Here is an 18836-nt window from a genome sequence, read left to right as displayed (position 1 = left end):
ATTGCAAGAATCAAAGAGTTTTAAGGCTTGAAGAAGTTTTCTAGAGAGAAGGGAGAGAAAAATAAGGTTTAGAGTGAGAGAGAAATGAGCAAAATGTGTTATACATTCGGACCAAAAAGGTATAAAAAACAGAGTTTCAGACTGCCCAGTTGGCCGCATGTACGGCGACCTCCACTGCTCGTGCGGCCAACCCCACCGCTTGAGCGGCCCACTTTCCCCCACTCGTGCATCGATTTCAAAATGCAAAGTCCTGTGCCTCAACCCTCACTGCTCGTGCGGCCACTCCCACCGCTCGTGCGGCCCAACTCCGCACATGCGACCTAGGGCCCCGCACGAGCGGCCCTGGCCCAGCAGCCTAAGTTTCTCGCTTCGTTCCTGGACACTCCGGACTCACCCGCGCACCCTCCAGAACAAGCGAAGTTCAACACCAAACAGAAAAACACTAGAACTCCAATCTAGAGAACCATCCTGGACATTTCAAATCCAACGAAGGTAAAAGGAGAATGAAGCGAAGAAAGAAAGAGAAAAAGAAAAAGAACCCAGCCGTGACAACTTTGCTGACTATGACGGGGATCGAGCTGTTGAGTGACAGCGCCCCCTTGAATATTAGGGTTTATATCTGAGGCTATTTTGCAAGTTTTCTTTGATGTTTGATTGAGTATTCAACTCATGGTTTAAGAAGTATACATCAAAGGATTGTTTGTTTGTTTTATTCAATACAAAAGAGATAGTTGTTCTTTGGTGGATTCTGGAGAATTCGAGCCTGAAGCTTCGGTGGATTCTGGAGTGGCTCATCGTCGTGATTCCATATCGACATTGTGGAATCAACATTAGGCAAGACATTTCCGAGGTAAAGACGGGGTTAGAAGAGGCACATAGGGGTCGGTTCAATTCAGGTGTGGATTCGCTAGGTAATTGAGAGTACACTTGTGTAATTCCTTTATATCTTTTTAGTGGATTGTTTTATGGCTTTTTCCCATGGTTTTTTATCACAATTGGAGGAGCTCCAATTGTGATTTTTCCACGTAAAATTGTTGTGTCGATTTGTCTTGTTTGTTTGATTGAGTTTGTTATTTACTGCTTAAAATTAATACATAACCACAAATCAACAGCTAGGGAATTTCTAGATTTTTCAATTGGTATCAGAGCAGGTTGCTATATTTAAAAAAAAAAATCTTTTAGAGTGAGATCTTGTTTGATTTATGCTAATAGATTCAATTCATGAGAGAAATTCTATGGTTCGACCACTCCTACTTGATGGATCCAATTACTCTTTTGGGAAAGCTCGGATGAGATTGATTTTAAAATCTATTGATGAAAACGTTTGGCAATCTGTCATGTATGGGTGGACCGAACAGATGATTACCGTTGATAGAGTAACCTTCCCCAAACCAATTGATAAGTGGGACACAATTGATTACCAAAATAGTAGTTGGAATAGTAAAACTATCAATTCTCTCTTAAACAGGATTGTAGGTCCGTCTTTGTTTTTTTCCTGCTCGGCAAAATTTACTTGCTCTCTGGCTTCTGTTATTGCTCTACTTCGGCATTCATTGTTGTAATACCCGAGCTTGTGGCAATGGTAGCACTGAACATTGCTTTTGTCAAATCCTGGTTGGTTGTTATAACCATCTCCTCTTCCTCTTGCTCTTCCTCTTGGAGCAAAGTGTGGTTGACTTTTTTCTTCTCTAGCTGGACCTTTTCCGCCTCTTCCTCGAAAACCATAACTTCGGTTATTATAACCACGGCCTCTTCCTCGGCATCTTTGTGATGTTCCCCCTTGCACGTTTCTGTCATCTCCAAAAGATAGCTTTGATTAAAAAGCTTTCTCTAGAGAACTTGAGGAAGTCTTCTTGTTGATCCTTTGTTCATGAATCTCAAGTGTGCCCATCAACTCATCGGTGGTCATGGCACTGAGATCCTTGGACTCTTCTATTGATATAACCACGTGCTTGAATTTGGGATTGAGTAATAGTAGAATATTCTCTATCACTTGAAGAGATTCCATCTTCTCTCCATATCTTCTGATCTGATTAACAATGGTCAATGTTTTGTTGCAGTACTCAGAAATTGAGTCATTCTCATTCATGTGCAGCATCTCGAATTCGCCACGTAACACCTGGGGTCGAACTTTGATCGGCTTATCAATTCCACAGTGTGAATTGTGAAGAATACTCCATGCCTCTTTAGAGGTTGCTGCTGCTGAAATCTTCTCAAAGCTTGACTCATCAATGCCTTGATAGAGTAGATACAATGCCTTTTTAGCTCTCTTCCTTGAATCTTTAACGCCGCCTTCTGAGTTTCATTTAAATTTCCTTCGTCTTAGAGAGTAGCTGGCTCGTCATATCCTCGATCCACTAACTCTCAAAAATCTTGTGAGGCTAGTAGTACTTGCATTTGAATACTCCAATTTTCATAGTTGTCCTTGCTGAGTTTTGGAAACTGGGGCTGAAAAAAATTGTTTGTGTTGGCTATTGGTTGACTTCCTGCAAATTTTTAGGATGTAATTTTCAAATTCTGATCATACTGATGTGTCCGGAATATTCCAAATAGTTGGAAAGCACTATTGGATCACAAAAAACGGACTTTAAACGGCTTAGATCTAGCCAAAATAGTTAGATGGTTCAGATCGGCGGAATCTGAAACTTTTGAGAAGCACCGGATAATTTCTCTGGATTGGCTTATGTCAGCGTAAGGTCAGTTGCTTGGCGGCATGGCTCAGCTCGATCTGCACCTTGGCAACACGGCTCCTGTCTACGGCTTGGCTCGGCTCTAATGGCCTGGTAAAAAAGATAATTAGAACTACTCCTGGCGAGTTTCGAACTCCCGCCCTATGTAATTTAGAAGCAAGAGTAAACCACTTTTCCCAGCAGCTCCGTTGTGCTTTATATCTTAAGTTATGTTATTTAACGTAGCCATTGTTTACTGTGTCTGAGTCATCTTCTTCCTCTGGTTTGCAAGTGCGGCGGGTAGTGCACGTCTTGGTGCATGAGAACGGCGTCAACTGGCACGTATGGAGCATGATACCTCCTCTTGGCTCGGTTTCCGACGCGGATTTTTGCAGTGTGATCATCTCGATGAGACCTACACATGGGTGTAATCAAAAATTGATTCTAACAACCTTGATTTTTGGGCAAGTTTTGAACCGATGCTCTGTTCTTGAAAATTTTGTAGAATGTCTGAAAATTCAAGCTACATTCGGCTCTAATACCACTGTTGGTGGGAGTGGGGTGCAAACCATTTGTGGTGGTTCACAAAAACAAATACAAGAGAGATGATTTATAATCTAAAAACAGATTTATTTTACTCAAATATTTAGAGTACACTGAAGAGGATAAACCAACTCTTACTCTCTAACTCTCTTCTTTCTCCTACACTCTGATCTCTACCATACATAGGCTATTTATAGATAAACTAGACAATGTAAAACCATTAAATGCAAATGCAGCTAAGGCTATAAATTTCAAACGATTGTAGCCAGTCATTCCTGAAAAACTTGATTTCAGCCTTCATACTTCTATTCTTAGCTAGGCCGGTGGAAAATAAAGACTTTCATTATAGGTTGGCAGTGAAGCAAGATTACTTCACAGCAAATCTCACTCATATATTCATAATTAACGTATGCTATTTTTTTTATGGTAAGTCGCACAATTAAGATTTTCCATGCATAGACACAACCATAAATTCTGTTGTGAGGAAGACAATATGATTGCCACAGTGCAATTACCAAAATACCCCTAGCGACTAATTTGGTTTTTCAAACTTTAAAATAACATAACTTTTTAATTAGATTTCTGTGTTGATAAAATTGGAATTTTTGGAATCTTAATCTATGTTAAAATATGAAATTTTAAAGGAAGAAAATCGTAGATATTCACTATTTGATTGTTATAAAATTGGATTTGTTGAAAGCTTGTTGATCTATGTCGAAAATTAAATTGGGAGAATTACAAATCAATTCTTTCAATTAATTACTAATACATGGAAAATTTTATTATTTTAATTATTAAAATTTGTATAATTTATCATTAATTTATATTTCTTTTAACAAAAATATACGAAGTTGTTATTTTTCCTACTAAATTACGGGAAAAACGCATAGTGAAATTTTGTTGTTCTCAAATATGAAATTTTAGTGTGCACCCACAATTTTATACTTATGTTTTGGTAATAAGTTAAAATAGTTAAAAAGTTAAAAAATTATTATAAAAATGTTTACTATTTTCTCTAATTTTCTGCATATCTTTTTGTAAAAGTCAAAAATCAACTAAAAGAAACAATTCCCAAATGAGAATTTTCTTTTAGTTTATTACACCGATCACGACATTTTCTCAATTTTCATATCTAATTCTTTATGATTTTAAATGTAAAATTTAAATAAACAACATCCAAAACAAAAATATTTTTGAACATTCATAACTATATATATTTAACATGTATTTGAAATAGTTTTTAAAAACTCAATTCAGGTACACACCCTCAAAAGAGTGTGTACCATATATAAGTTATGACATTTATCGTGTTGATTATCACAAATGCCATAATCAAATCTTTTCTAGTCATAATTTTAAAAAATTGATGAGTTATGACCAAATAGCTATAATCAAAGACTTTTCGAATCATAATCAAAATAATAATCATAATATCATAATGAGTCATAACTAACACCCGCAATGAGTTATAACCAAAAACCTTTAGTGATTTTTTTTTTTTAACATAAAAAAGTTATGTCAAACTTTTTCTTCTCAAATATTTGTAGTCGAAAATATTTAAAATGTTTTTTTTTATATTTGTTTTAGTGAATTTTTTCAAAATTTTCAATTTTCAAAAATTTATAAAAGAACCAGAAAATTAATTTTCTTTTTAGAAAAGCTTTATTTATATATGGGCGAATTACACTAACAGTCCATGTAGTTTAAGGTTTGCATCACTTTGATCCTTAACTTTTTAATTGTAATACATTTGATCATGAATTTTGAATCTTGTTTCAAACAAGAACAATCAAAAATGTTTTCTTTGCAAGCAGTTCATTTCAAGGGCAAAATCGTCATACAACTTATTTTGTATTGGTTAACTTATATGTTCTTTGAAATGTAATGGCCAGTTTTTAATAAATAATGTTGGAACTTTCTTTATTGTAAAGTTCTGTTTGATTTGATTTTCAAAATCTATTTTCAAAATTTTTTTCTGAGAAACTAAAAAATAAATTGGTGAAAAAAAAATTAAAAACACATTATTTTTATATAATTTTATGTTTTGGGAGGGTAGAATAATTATTTTATTGTGAGTGTAAAAAATAATTATTTCATTTCATTCTACCTAAATCAATGGCATTCCACCTCCATTTCAATCAATCAAACATTATTTGAGATTATTATCTAAAAATAAGATTATTCTTCAAGGTGTAGACACCCCATTTTTGGCCGTCCTAAAGACTTGGACGTCATCGATTGTGTGCTCGATGATTGGGCATGTTTGCGCTCGTTTGGAGTCCCCGGGGTTGTCGGCTGCGCGCCTTGCCTCTGATTCTCTGAACTTTCTTGGTTTTGTGCTTATTCTAAGCTAACCCTTGGTCCCCCCCCCTTTTGCCTGGAGGGAGAAGTAGGGGTGCAGACCACTTTTCTCCCCTACCAGCCAGTTTTCTCCCCTGTAGACCACTTTTCTTCCCTGTAGACGACTTTTGGTGGTCGGTCAGCTAGGGTGGGTGGTCGGTCGACTAGCCTAACTGGTCTATAGCCTACCACCACCTTCTCCTCTCTTTGTAGACCCTTTTTCTCCCCTGCTAGCCAGTTTTTTCCCTTGTCGACCACCTGAGGTGGTTGGTCGCCTAGGAGGGGTGGTCGGTACTTTAAGTGGTCTACGGCCTTTTTTCTACTTTTGCAGATATTTTTGGTGCCAGCTGTGCCAGTTGTTAGGCACAGAATGCATCCTTCCTACACGTGTAGGGAGGGATTCAAGCAAGCTTTGGCTTGCATATTCTATATAAGGGGAGTTCTCTCCCCCTTCCAAGGGGTTCAGAATTTTGGAGAAGAAAATATATACTCTCTCTCTAGATTTCTCTCTCTCTATATATATATATATATATTGTTGTGCTCCATAGTGCTTAGAATTGCATTTTCTTTGCATATTTGAACACAACCTCATAGCCAAACACCACATCTTTGTTGCTGAGGTTCTTGGAGGGTGTAATTGAGTTCTAAAAGCTGGTTTTGAGCTCAAGAAGTTGCTGTTCTTGTTGTTCTTCAAGGGTGAATCCTATTCCCCCTTTTAAGCTTTATTTTGATTGCATATTTGGCCACCTTTGCATGCTATTTTAGGCTTAGCTTTCAACTGCAAAAAGTTCTATTTTTGAGTGCTTAAAATAGTTTTTTAAGGCCTAGTTTGAGTTAGGGGAGGTTTACCCCCTTTGATGGCTTGTTTTGCTTTGCTTTGTGCCATCTCTTAAGGCCTTTGGGACCATCTCTTTTTGGCCTTCTTACCACTGAAACTCAAAGGAATTTCAATAGTAAAAATGTGATTTTGAGGTCCCAAATGGGTGGGTGTCATGACCCGAACCCGCTCCTATAGATTAAGGTCATAACCGGCCAGTAATCATGAGATTACCTACGGCCTCAAATCATATTAGAATATACTCCATCAGAGTTGAGGGGCCAAACGGAAATGACTTAAAAATTTTGTCCAATGAGCTATGCTTACATGGAATATCAAAACATTTCACATGTACTTAATAATAATAACTCACACCACATATCAGTATTCAACATCTTGTATACCCAGGATCATTCAAACACATAGTCAGCTAAACCAAAAGCTTATACACATAAACGGTCTATCACGACCAATAGAAATAGCAGAAGAAATACAAAAGATCATAAACAAAGCCTCTTGCGTGAGGCACTTGGGCTGACTTCACAAAACTCGGGTTCCTTTCTTAAAATCCACTAAGGCTGGGGTTGAATGTCCCTTTGTTCACCTACATACATATAGATAAGAGTGAGCTAACGCCCATTGAATAATATCAGAATAAAGAGGTTAATGAATGAGGTTCGCTCATAAATAAATCACACTTATAATGTACACATTGGAACCACTATTCTCATTCACACCAGATTTACAAATCTCAACAAAGCAAAACGACCTTGGGTCCAACACATCATATCCACATGCAAAACGACTTCAGGTCCAATTCTTATATAGAACAATATGACCTCGGGTCCATCTATACGAACCGACCTTTGGTCCGATTCAAACATATCAAACGGTCTCGGGCCCGATTCAAGTATATCCGGTGTATCAAATGGCCTCGGGCCAATTCTCTTTATATTCATATCCATGCATATTTCATATTCATGATCATGATCCTTGTCATTCAAACGGCTTTTGGCCCATCACAGTATTCAAACATATCAAATGACATATTCAAACGGCCTTTGGCCCATATTTGCATTCATATATGATGGCCTTTGGCCCAATCGTTCATATCCAACGACCTTTGGCCCAGTCACTCATGTCCAACAGCCTTTGGCCCAATCATTCATGTCCGACGGCCTTTGGCCCAATCATTCATGTCAAACAGCCTTAGGCCCAATCATTCGTGTCAAATGGCCTTAGGCCCAATCATTCATGTCCGATGGCCTTTGGCCCAATCATTCATGTCAAACGGCCTTAGGCCCAATCATTCGTGTCAAATGGCCTTAGGCCCAATCATTCATGTCCGATGGCCTTTGGCCCAATCATTCATGTCAAACGGCCTTAGGCACAATCATTCGTGTCAAATGGCCTTAGGCCCAATTCAGATATATCAAACGTATCAACGGCAAACGGCAAACGACCTTATACAAGATTAGGCATATAGAATACTCATTCATATTTCAAATCAACAAATCCATGAAGCTTATACAGAAATAGCATTTGGAAAGCAACATACCTGAAAATATCTTTACTAAGATATTACTCACAGTGATTTGTCGATGGAATTGCCCACGTGCTTGACCCTACACAGTTCATGAACATAATGGGTCACAAACGATTCAATCCGTTCTTAATTCATACATTCCTTTTAGGCTTCTTTCTTACTCTTTTAGCTCATTCACAATGCTCAATGCATGCCTAACAGTGCTTAGAAATGAAAGAGAACGGAAAACAAATCATAAAATCACTTTTCAAAATATCTGAAACAGGGATCCCCGCTCGAGCGCAGCTTTCGCCGCTCGAGCGGACCCCTTTGGTCTGCAAAAGTACTGGTTTACTTCATTCTTACGCTCGAGCGTGACTTCGGACGCTCGAGCTGAGAGTCAAACTACATGGTTCCCCACTCGAGTGTGAATCTCCCCGCTCGAGCGGATGTCCATGTCTGCAAAAGTTCTGGGAACTAGCATTTCACGCTCGAGCGGCGCTTTCCCCGCTCGAGCGGACATGCCGAATTCTGGAATTTTTGACAACCAGTTTGAGCTTCAAACTTGCATTCAAATTAAAATAGCTTGCATTTTATAGCCCATAACTCTCATATACAACTACTAACATGCTACAAACACCAATTTACTACATTATGAAGCTCAAATCTTATGAATTAATCACATGCAAGCCCAAATCATACTAAACCTACTTCCAATACATTAAATTCATGCATTCAAACTTCATATCTTCATCAATCATGCATGCATGTCAATTCTTGACTCCATTTCTATTACAAATGGTATAAATGGTGCTTATAACCATGAAACTCAACAAAATAATGCTTGCATGTATGATTCAATGCCCAATCTTTCATAATTAACATGTTACATGCTAGCTTATGCAAATTCATGGCAATTCGAAACATGCATGCATTCATTGACTCCAAATTCATCAATTACAACTTAATTCTTGCTCTTGGTTACATATTTTCTTTGAATTCACAAAATTACAAACTTAACTTATGAATTTATGCTCAAATACTCACCTAGGAGCTTCAATCTTCACAAATTCTAGCTAGATCTTTGAGTTTAGCTTCCAATCTCCAAGCTTTGAGCCAACATTCATAATTTGAGCCCCTTTCTCTCTCTAGAGCCGTCACTCTCTTTCTCTCTCTCTCTAGAGCATATTTCAGATTTTGAGTTCACAAAAATGAGGGACTTAAGTGTATATTGGCCTATTTGTAGGCTTGCTTAATCATATTGATTAAGTTTAAGTAATGGCACTCTAATTAACTATTCTGAATCTAATTATTTTGATCCGAATCAATTTTCAATTAAATTTCACCACAGGCTCTAAAAATTACTAGGGGTGCAACTCGGGTGGGTTCGGTCGGGTTGGGAGGTTGTCCAAGCCCAGCCCAAGTTGTACTGAGACTTGCCCAAGCCCGAATTGTAACTCGAGGTTGTCTGCCCAAGCTCGACTCCAGCTAAACTCGAGTTGCCTGAGTTGCCCGAATTGCCCGAATTGTAAATGAATTTCAATTTTTTTTTTTAATTATTTTTTCATTATAGAAAATCATTAATACCATCAAAACAAATAATTTATATAATGTAAGAGAGATGCCACTATAGTAGTCCTTACAATTTATGGGTGAAAATAAAAAGAAAAAAAGTAAGATTTTATGTTATTTGTATATATAATATATATTCAATATGATTTAATGATATAAATTACTTTAATATCATATAATGACTAATAATTTATATTTATATTTAATATTTTTATATATCTATATATGTATAATTCGGGTTTGGGTTGCTCGGATTGTTTAACATCTTTGCCCATGCCCGTCCAAATTTAATTCGGGCTTCTGAATTTTTACCCAAGCCCGTACCGAATTTGAAAATATTTTGTCCAAGCCCTAAAAAAATTCGGGCTGGGCTCGGGTTGCTCGAGTTGAGCCCGCCCAAGTTGCATCCCTAAAAATTACGCTAATCACAATAGCGTAATCAATTTCGGTTTATGTAGCCGATAAGGCCTTCAATTTAAATTCTAAAGCAGATAATCAAACAGATTTTCCTACGGTGAACAGATAGAAATTCAAAACCACCTATATTCGTATAAATGGCACTCAAAATCATATCAAACACATAATCACAATCATAATCAAGATTAATTAGCATAACACGGACCAGGGTTATCACAGTGGGGGTTGTCCCCCCTCCGCTTCTCTTGTTTGCATGTGTTGATGACCCATCAAAAGAGCATGTGTTTCTACTTCTTTGTGGCTTTGTTTAGGCTCATTTTTGTGACTTTTCAGACCTGCCATAACTCTATTTTTGGCTGTCTTGGTCACCTCTTGCATGCTTATTGCACTTGTAGTGTAATCCTACTTGTAGCCTTGCAAAGTAGCATGTCTTTGTGCCTTGAATTTGCGTAGTTAAAGCATGTTTTTAGCCATTATTTTCCATGTCATAACTCTATTTTGGGTTGGGTTGGTTTGGTTGCCTTTTGCATGCTCCTTGCATTTGTAGTGCAATTTGGTTCACTAGCCTAGTGTATTTGGTGTTTTTTTAGCCCATTGATCTAACATGTGTATGCTCTACTCCAGTACATTTTTGGCTATGTTTTAGCATGCTCTAGGTCTGATTTGAGTGGTTTTGGTCATGCATGCTTGGCTTTGCATAGCTATAGTGTATTTGGTTTTGCTAGCCTTGCACTTTGGGACCTCTAACATGTCATATTTGAGCTTTTTGCATGGCATGACATCATTTGGCATGTTATTTCAGACCATATACCTCTGCCATATTCTTGCATTTATCATTCATTTGTTGTGTTTGAGGGTTGAGCCTTATGCTTCACTTATGAGCCAATGTGTATGCATGCTTGCCTAAGCTTTTGGCCTACCATCTCATCATGTTTTTGGTGTGATTTTACCATGTTACAACTCTAATTTTTGTTGGTGAAGTCACCTCATGCTTGGTTTTGGTATGTGTAGTGTAATCCCACTCATTGGCCTTGCATGTGTCATGCTTTTTGCCTCCCGTTCTAGCATGTGTTAGCTCTACTCCATGCATGTTTTGGCATTGTTTTGACCTGCCTTGGGACTATTTTGAGTCATCTTGGCCCTTTGGGGCTTGCTTGATATGACTATGGTGCAAGTACCCTAGCTAGTCTTGAGTTTTGAGCACCCTACTATGCTATATTTGTGATGGTTGCATGTTTGGGCATCGTTTAACATGTTATTTCAGAGCATGTACATGTGTCATGTTCTCACTTCTTTCATTCCTTGAGAGCTTTTGAGAGTTGTGTCTTTGTGTATTATTAATGAGCCATCAAATGAGCATGTTCTCCTTATGTTGTATGCCTTGATCTTAACATATTTTAGCCACTGTTTTGGCATGTTCGACCTCTGTCCGGGGTTGGTTTGACCATTTGAGATTGATAGTGCATGCCTCATGTGTAATGTGTTTCATTAGCTTTGATGCCTTGGCTTTTAAACATGCCATCCATGCATTGCTTACATGATAGAGTCTTGCGCATGTTACTTTAGCATTGAAGGTTGATCATCTTGTTTGCGTTGCATATGTTTGGATTGGACGTTAATCCAAACACGAGGAATGTCGCACGTTTCATACTCAAAGTGATGAAACATGTAGCATTTCTTGGTCGCCGACCTTCTTGATCAAGCATGATAGAGGTGGAAGCCCTTATGTGATTATTTGTGCATTCATTGACATTGATGTGTGCAAACTTGGCTTCTTGGCCATCGTGCATTGCGATGCTCGGTTGGTGGCTCGAGAGTCGAGTACCGCACTCCCTTGAGCTTGAGAAATGATAGGGAGGGTGGTTGTGCACACATATCTTGCAAATACACTACTATGCCCCTTATTGTTCTCTATTGCAGGAAAACTGGAGCTTGGCAAATCAACTGGTCGGCCAACCAGTAGGGGTGTTCGACCATCCACTTTTTCTAGTCTACAACTAGTTTTTCTGGTCTACAGCCACCTTTTCTGGTTGGCAGCCCACCAGGAGGTCCCCATGTTGGAGTAGAAGCAATCTGGAAGTTAGTGCACTTTTCAGAGATCAAATCAAATGCAAACAGAGGCAATTCTGGGCATAGCAATGGATTTCTGAGCGAGGCGATCAAGCATGCATGCACCCCTCGCCCCGAGGACCTCTTTTAACTGCTTTAGCTGCTTTACTTAGTTAGCTAATTCGTCGGTTTTGTACTTAATTAGTTAATGTGCTTAATTAATTGATTTGTTTTGTAATAATTAGTTAACTAGGAATAGTTAATTAGTTTTGGTTTATAATAATTAGTTTAATTAGCATAGCTAGTTAGCTTATTATTCGGACCCTCCGTCGAGAGGGCAAATGTTGTAATAAGTGTGCGTGTGTGTGTGAATGTCTTCTAACCCCACGTCTTTCTTCCTTTTATTTACCAGCTTTTGATGGTTAGTTTTAGGGCATGTTTCAATTAGCATACTTATGTTTGCATGCGTGCATCATTCATTTGTCTTGCATGCACCGAGCTCGGCGCATCATTCAAACTGTATCATATTTCAATACCCATTTGAATACATGTATCAAATGTCGCATCCATTGTCATGATTAGATAGCCGAGCCTATTTAGTTGCATTTTTGCATGTGTTACATTAGGCATTGTTGACATAATTGGGATCATGCATATTTCTAACTAGCTTCCTGTTTTGGCTCGGAGTACACTGTAAGTGTTTATGCTTTAGCATCCTTGCATACATGTAAGTGTTGCTATGTTTAGCATGCTTGCCATGAGGCTATTTTCTTAAGTGTTAAATTGCATGAATGCCTGTGGATGAAGGCTTCATTGCTTGAATTGGAACAATTCATCAAAATATGCGTTTTAAGCCCACTTGAGGATGGCAAATCCGCGTCTTAGCCTACTTTCGAGTAGCACTTTCAAACCATTTAAAAAAAAACAAGTGTGAGATGTTTTGTTCCAAGTTGAGTGATTTAGTCTATACTTGTGTGCTGTGCGCATCACATAGTAATGTTTGCTAATAAGCCGGAATAAGAACACATGTGTTTATAAAAACAACATATCACGTTAGTAGAGGCCGATCTTTGATCAGGCGAGCGGGGGTGCTCATTTCAGGACCTTTCCCTCTCGTACCCAAGTTCCCGAGCCGAGGCAACTTTGGTGATGATGGACATGTGGCCTTCGGCACGAGTCAGGGTTTCTTAAATTTCCCAAAAACAAAATATTTAGGTGGCGACTCTGTAATCTGGCAAAGCAGCTCATGTTTGGCGCTTCTTGATTAAAATCGATTTTCTAAAAACGATTTGTCAAATTTGGATTCTTTGGTGATTTATCAGTCTTACATTGCACTTTGTGAGATTAGATTCAGAATCGTGACAGAAGTCCGAACTGTAGTAACTATGAACACAATTCGCACCCTTGCGCGCGGAGTGAGTTCGGGCGGTCTACGCAAGGAAATTAATAGAATAAAAGATTAACATTCCGTTTGTTTTGATGAATGTGCCTAATAATTTTATTAAAAAAAATCATAAGAATTATTTTCTTGTATTTAATTTTTTTAGATAAGTGCACTTATTTGGGTCACGTCACCTCTTTACTTTTCTGCATATATTTTCATAAAAAGTCAAAAAATATACTTATTTAAATCATCCTAAACAACCTCTAAGAGCATCTCCAATGATATTGTCACGACCCAAACCCGGCCCTATGGGTTTAGCACCGTAACCGGCCAGTAATCCGAGATTACCGAAGGCCTGCAGAACAGTAGTACAGTAAAACAGAGTACAGGGCCTGGCGGAAGCCAATACAGTAAATAAACAATGCCCAATGAGCTGTGACAGTCTGTATGCAAAAAGACTTTTCATACATTCATACATAAACGGTACAGAACAGTATGCACAATATTTACAATCATTCAGACTAGGGACTTAATCCCTGCACAACAGTACGATAAACAGTCAGTCCATACAAAACAGTGAAACAGTACAGAAGGGGGAATCGTAAAACACCCCTAAGCCCTAACACGTTAGGCTCGGAACCTCGCAGTGAGGCACAAAGGCTGGCTTGACAAAACTGGAGTTACCCTGACGCCTCTAGCCGCGGTCTGGTGCCTGAACACCTACATATATATATGAGCAGTGAGCTAAAGCCCAGTGAATAACATAAAGCGTAAAGGGGTTAAGAATGAATGTCCTTATAGTATGAAAACAGTTCATTTCAATCAGTCATTCAGCACAGTAAACAGTCATATGTGGTACATCCGTTAGCATAACAGTAGACAGTAGGTCTAGAAGACCGAACAGTAATGATGGCCATCAGTCAGTAAACAGTAGTGGTTCCAACAAGGGAACCGACAGAGATTTCTGTCACAGTAATAGTAAACAGTAGGTGCTAAGGATGCCACAATACAGTTCAGAATATAGGACATACATTCATTCAGTTAACAGTAATCAATTCAGAAAACAGTACAGTTCAGTTGTTCAGAAAATAATCATTTGTGAACATATCTTTACACAATCGTTACTCACAGAGTTTGGGCTACAGTATGCTAGAGCGTGCCTCCCCAGTCGCCAACCCTACACAGTTAACAGATTGAACACACTAAGCCACACAATTGGGAAAGATAAAAACTTAACCCCTAATGCCTCGGTGTGCTCTACATCTATATCCTCAACAAGATGCCTTAAACTAGGCCTAAGAATGCCTAGAATGGGATGAGGATGCAAAGATGTACATTTAAAAGCATTTTCAGAAAAACAGAGTCCCGCTCGAGCGCAGGTTTCCCCGCTCGAGCGGTCATGCAACAAAGGTACACGCTCGAGCGTAAACTTTACCGCTCGAGCGTACTGTAAAAGTACTGGATGGGTGAAATCTCCGCTCGACGCCCGCTCGAGCGTGAGACATGACTCCGCTCGAGCGGACTGCAAAACAGTACAGAGATGCTGGATGCTCGAATTCCACGCTCGAGCGGCACTTTCCCCGCTCGAGCGGAAGTGCGAAATCTAGAAATTCCAGATTGCACCTCCAAGCTCAAAACCAAGTTGTTAACAACTCAAAACCGATCCTCTTGGGCTCATTTTCTGGAAAACTCTTATAAACACATGGAATAACACGATTCAAAACTCAATTTGAGAAATCAAAGCCCAAGGGTGTTTAATTCAAATCCAATTTCAAGCCATTTTCCAAGAACAATCTTCAAACATGACATGCATGATCTTTAAATAACTTTCAAGCTTCAAAACATGCTCTAGTGAGCCAATTGATTCCAAAACATGATGAAAGCATGGACTACTCTTAAAACATGGATATGCATGTGGCAATTTGCCATGAATTCAACTCAAAATCCAACAATTCAAACATGCATGCATGAATTATGTTCTATTTCAACATGTATGAACTAAAACAAGACTTAGCTCCTCAATTTGACATGAATCATGCAAGAACAAGCTCAATTCATAAACAAGAGGGTAATCACTCTACCTTAGGTCTTGAATGCAAGATGTACAAGCTCAACTATGCAATCTAATGCTCTAAATCCTTCAATTCCAAGCAATTCTACAAGTGAACTCAAGACTCTCACTTCCTCTCTCTCTCTAAATTCGGCTGAGTGCTCAAACAAGACTGAGGAAATGTTTTGATAAAGCATACACAAGGCTTCAAATATGAGTAAGCAAGGGCCCCACTAGATGGCAAAAGTGTAATTTCGTCAAACTCTTTAATTGGCTTATTTTAATCTAATTTAATCATACCTAATCAGTTTTCAGATAATTATACCATAAAATCATATTAAATATGACGATCATAAAACACCAATCAATTCCGGATTCGGCCGCCGATAAGGCCTTCAATTAGCAGTTTAAACATAAAACATGAACAGATCAAACAAACAGTCAACAGATAAAATGCAATTAAAACAGATGTATTCGCTCAATTTAGTTTCAATTTCGGTCAGTCAGTTCAGTACTTTAATCAGTTCAATTCTCAGTCAGTTATCGGTCATTATCAGTTCCGTTTAGCAGTAATCTGTGATTATCGGTAATCAATCAGTCATTAATCAGTAAACAGTATGAGGGTTGTTACAGTCTCCCCTCCTTATAAAGAGTTTAGTCCTCTAAACTCGAGTTACCTTCAGTCTGGAAGAACACAGGGTTCAGTGGAAATAGTTCAGGATATCTCTTAGCCATGTCGTCTTCCCTTTCCCAAGTGGCGTACATGCCACCATGGTTCTGCCAGTCAACTTTCACTAGCGGGATCTCTTTGTTCCTCAGTTTCTTGATCCGTCTGTTCACAATCTGTATGGGCCGTTCCTCGTAAGTGTAGTCATCACTCAACACTACGTGGGTAGGCTCTATTACATGGAAAGGATCCCGAAGGTAGTCTCTCAACATAGAGATGTGGAAGACGTTATGCATATGCTCCATTTCAGGAGGGAGCGCAACTTGATACGCCACCGGATTGATTTTCTCAATGATCTCGTACGGTCCGACATATCTCGGCGCTAACTTGCCTTTGACTCCAAAGCGAGTCTGGCCTTTCATTGGTGTCACTTTCACAAAAACGTGATCACCCACTTCATATTCTCTGTCTCGTCTTCTGATATCAGCATAACTCTTCTGTCTACTCTGTGCAGTTTTCAGTCTCTGTTGTATCAGTTTCACTTTCTCAGTTGTTTCATAAACAATCTCGGGCCCAAGCAAAGGCCCATCTCCAACTTCTGCCCAGCAAATTGGAGATCTACATTTTCTGCCATACAATGCCTCGAAGGGCGCCATACCAATACTCGAATGGTAACTGTTGTTGTAGGCGAATTCAACTAATGGCAGGTGACTTTCCCAATCTCCCTGAAAATCAAGGGCACACATTCTCAGTAGATCCTCCAGAGTTTGGATGGTCCTTTCTGATTGGCCATCTGTTTGAGGATGATAGGCACTACTCAGCCTCAATTCAGTACCCAGTGCGGTCTGTAGACTTTGCCAAAACCTCGATGTAAACTTGGAATCCCTGTCAGAAACAATAGATACAGGCACTCCGTGCAGTCTCACAATTTCATCAATATAGATAACAGCCAATTTGTCCGCATTATAGATTGTTTTGACAGGTAAGAAGTGAGCAGATTTGGTTAATCTATCAACAATAACCCAAATTGAATCCATACCTTTTCTGGAGCGAGGTAACCCAACGATGAAATCCATCGTGATATGCTCCCATTTCCACTCTGGTATGGGTAAGGGTTGTAATAGTCCGGCAGGTCGTTGATGTTCAGCTTTGACCTGTTGGCAATGAAGACATTTGGATACAAAATCAGCAATTTCTTTCTTCATTCCTGGCCACCAGAAATTCTGTTTCAGATCTTGGTACATTTTCGTATTCCCCGGGTGGATAGACAATTTCGAATTGTGGCCCTCTTGCAGAACTCTCCTTTTCAGCTCAGTATCATTTGGTACACACAGTCTTCCATGAAATTTCAGTACAGTGTTCTCAAATTTGAATCCCGGTCTCGGTTTAGATTCTCTTTCTTCGATGATCTTCTTCAAGAAGTCATCCAGTTGCTGTTTCTCTTTAATCTCTTCAACCAGTGCCGGTTGAGCAGAAATAGCAGCTAAGGTTCCACCTTGTTCTCGTAAAACAATTTCAATTTCAGATTTTTCAAGATCACAAAGCAGCTCTTTCTGTCCGGTAAGCAGACATGCTAAGTTTCCAATCGATTTTCGGCTCAATGCATCGGCAACGGTATTGGCTTTTCCCGGATGGTACAATATCTGTAGGTCATAATCTTTAATCAGTTCTAGCCATCTCCGCTGTCTCATGTTCAGTTCTTTCTGTGTGAAGAAATATTTTAAACTCTTGTGGTCGGTATATACTTCACATGTCACCCCGTACAGATAGTGACGCCAGATTTTCAGTGCAAATACTACTGCAGCAAGTTCCAGATCATGGGTCGGGTAGTTCTTTTCATGCGGTCTCAGTTGACGAGAAGCATAGGCAATTACTCTCCCATTCTGCATTAAAACACATCCCAAACCCTTATGAGAAGCATCACTAAAGACAGTATAACCATTCGTACCTGATGGTAAAGTTAAAACCGGTGCAGTCACAAGTCGAGTTTTCAACTCTTGGAATGCTGATTCCCTTTGGTCAGTCCAGTCAAATGATGTCCCCTTTTGTGTTAACTGAGTCAGTGGTAGGGGAATTTTGGAGAAATCTTTGACAAATCTTCTGTAATATCCAGCCAATCCCAAAAAGCTTCGGACTTCAGTCACATTTGTCGGTCTAGGCCAGTTCACTACAGCTTCAATTTTAGTTTCTGTTCTCTTAAAGTTTGTAGGGAAAGTCTCAGATGATGTTCATGTTCTTCTATATTCTTGGAGTAAATCAATATGTCATCAATAAATACAACAATAAAATTGTCAAGGTACGGTTTAAAAATTCTGTTCATGAGGTCCATAAATGCAGCTGGTGCATTCGTGACTCCAAAAGGCATAACTAAAAATTCGTAATGTCCATACCTCGTTCTGAAAGCAGTTTTATCAATGTCTTTCGGTTTAACCTTCAGTTGATGATACCCCGATCTGAGATCAATCTTAGAAAATACTTGAGCACCCTGTAACTGATCAAACAGGTCATCAATACGCGGTAATGGGTATTTGTTCTTTACAGTTACCTTGTTCAGTTCACGGTAGTCTATACACAATCTCAGTGAGCCATCTTTCTTCTTGACAAACAAAACAGGAGCGCCCCACGGTGAAGTACTGGGCCTGATAAACTTCTTGTCTAACAGTTCTTGCAATTGCACTTTCAACTCTTTCAGTTCAGTTGGAGCCATTCGGTAAGGAGCTTTAGAAACCGGCTGTGTTCCGGGAATCACATCAACGGTAAATTCAATCTCCCTGTCAATCAAATCCCCTGGCAAATTGTCTGG

The sequence above is a fragment of the Camellia sinensis genome, chromosome 8, assembly GCF_055761805.1.
Source record: "Camellia sinensis isolate YWXY chromosome 8, ASM5576180v1, whole genome shotgun sequence".
NCBI classification, from domain to species: domain Eukaryota; kingdom Viridiplantae; phylum Streptophyta; class Magnoliopsida; order Ericales; family Theaceae; genus Camellia; species Camellia sinensis.
The sequence above is the reverse complement of the archived record's forward strand: the minus strand, read 5'-3'. Positions refer to the sequence as shown.